The sequence below is a fragment of the Octopus bimaculoides genome, chromosome 7 (assembly GCF_001194135.2).
Source record: "Octopus bimaculoides isolate UCB-OBI-ISO-001 chromosome 7, ASM119413v2, whole genome shotgun sequence".
In the NCBI taxonomy this organism is placed as follows: Eukaryota; Metazoa; Mollusca; class Cephalopoda; order Octopoda; family Octopodidae; genus Octopus; species Octopus bimaculoides.
In genome coordinates this window covers 97,211,822-97,214,321 of record NC_068987.1, presented here as the reverse complement: position 1 = coordinate 97,214,321, position 2,500 = coordinate 97,211,822, and the positions used below count along the sequence as shown (strand labels likewise).

The 2,500-nt window shown below is 41.5% G+C and overlaps 1 protein-coding gene across 1 annotated transcript in view; it reads left to right on the top strand.

The window, feature by feature from the left end:
* The window catches only part of LOC106880209 (myelin regulatory factor-like protein), a 138,197-nt gene that overhangs the window by 55,436 nt on the left and 80,261 nt on the right, over positions 1-2,500 (top strand). The window lies entirely within an intron of this gene.

Sequence of the window (2,500 nt, the reverse complement as noted above, 5' to 3'; positions counted from 1 at the left end):
AGTAGGAAGAGAGAATGTGGGATGTAGCCGAATTCCCGTTTTGCTAGAGTAAATAGAATGGGAATCGGGTACAGCCCCGTCAAAACATTTTCCGATGGGGCACTCAAAGAAGATTCTTCCAGTCCAAGGAATGCATACAGAAAGCTAGTTTTCTCAAATGACCAAATTAGCTAAGAAATCCTCGTGCCAGACATGATGGGAAATTCCTCATTTTAGGGACAATGTCAGTGGTTTCGACAAAGCTTTCAAAACCAAGAAACATCCCATGTACGGTGTGAAAAGATGGCCCTCGGTGGATCTACGGAAATTTCACCAATCTTAAACGTCCATGTTTCTTTTCAGACTTTTAGTAAGCACGTCTTTCACATGCTCTGTGTAATATAAAACGTACCTTTCGTCAGTCACAAGTTACTCCGGTGATTGAAAAAAAATGGGAATGTACGTCATATATGATGCTTGGGTGTCAGTGAAATATGTCCTGTGTATCAAGCGTGATACACTAGACAGACAGATGATTAAAGGGAACTGCTTTCACTGAGTTAAAAAGCAAGATTAAGGATTCGCTGTGACAAGGTCTTACTACTGTCGCCATCATTTTTGATCTGTGGGAAGAGTGAAAGACAAGTCGTGTGTCAGGGATAATGATGTTAAATAATTTGGGGTGGAACTTATATGTTTGGGTGTGGGTGTGGGTGTGTGTGGGTGTGTGTGTGTGTGTGTGTATGTGTGCGTTTGTGAATGCATGTGTATGTGTATGGGCAGTTTAGTTTAATGGTAAAACACTTAACGCAAAGTTTGATGACGATAGAGAGACCAGATCGAGAGCTTAGTTTTCGAGTAGCAGCAAGACATCTATAAGTATTTACTTGCACTATGTGCACGTGATTGTGAGGCAGGTGAGTTTGAAAGGAGGAGTCTTAGAGAGGCGTTGCTGCGTGCACGATGTAAATTTAGACAAAGAAAAGGAGTGCTGGGATTGAGGTTCTTTTGTTTGCAGGGATCGTTTTATTGAATCATTTTAGCTGAGGAGTGGTGGGTAAGACTTGTTCCGTAAAGCTAATCGTGACCTCCATAGTTGGGTACAATCCCGTCCACACCACTTCCGGTGCAGCACTCAAACAAGATTCTCCCAATCCAAGAGGTAAAGAAAGCTAGTTTTCTTAGATGAACAACTTAGCTGAGAAATCTTCATGACAGACATGACTGAAACGCTTGGCTATAGTTTATTAGTTTATTGCAATACTAACACAAAACCTATTAAAACATTTTAGTTTCAAAGATTACTTACAATATTGAGAGTACGCAGATCTGAGAAAGACTGAAAATGTAGAAAATAGTGTAGAACGGAGAAATGTAAGCAATATGCTAATATATATTTGTATGAGTTAAGGTGTCGAGCTAGCAGAATCGTTAGCACGCCGGGCGAAATGCTTAGCGGTATTTCGTCTGCCACTGCGTTCTGAGTTCAAATTCCGCCGCGGTCGACTTTGCCTTTCATCCTTTCGGGGTCGATAAATTGAGTGCCAGTTACGCACTGGGGTCGATGTAATCGACTCAATCCGTTCGTCTGTCCTTGTTTGTTCCCTCTATGTTTAGCCCCTTGTGGGCAATAAAGAAATGAGAATCGTTAGCATGCCGGGCGAAATGCTTAGAGGTATTTCGCCCGTCACTACGTTCTGAGTTCAAATTCCACCGAGGTCGACTTTGCATTTCATCCTTTTGGGGTCGAAAAATTAAGTACCAGTTGTGTACTAATCGACTGCCCCACCCCACCCCCGCAAAAAAAAAATTTCGGACCTTGTGCTTAGAGTAGAAAAGGATCATTAGCAGGCCAGGCAAAATGCTTAGCAGCATTTCGATCATCTTTACGTTATTAGTTCAAATTCTACCGGAATTGATGTTGCCTTTCAACATTTCGGGGTCGATTATTATAAGTAGCAGTTGTGCACTGGGGTCGATGTAATCGACATACCCCCTCCCCGATATTGCTGGACTTGATCCTAAATTTGAAATCAATATATTTTTATATGTTAGGCGGTGAGCTGGCAGAGTCGTTAGCACGCTGGGCAAAATGCTTAGCGACATTTCGTCCGTCTTTATGTTTTGAGTTCAAATTCCGCCGTACCAGTTGAGCACTGGAGTCGATGGTCTTGTATCAAAATTTGAAACAAATATATATTTACATTATTTACAATTGACGGATATTTGTCCTCACCTTGTTTGTTGTTAACACAACGTTTCGTCTGATATACCCTCCAGCCTTCATCAGGTGTCTTGGGGAAATTTCGAACCTGGATTATCGTTCTTAAGGTATTTTTCGATGTTGTTATTATTATCATTATTACTCATTTTTACTCTTTTACTCTTTTACTTGTTTCAGTCATTTGACTGTGGCCATGCTGGAGCACCGCCTTTAGTCGAGCAAATCGACCCCAGGACTTATTCTTTGTAAGCCTAGTACTTATTCTATCGGTCTCTTTTGCCGAACCGCTAGGTTACT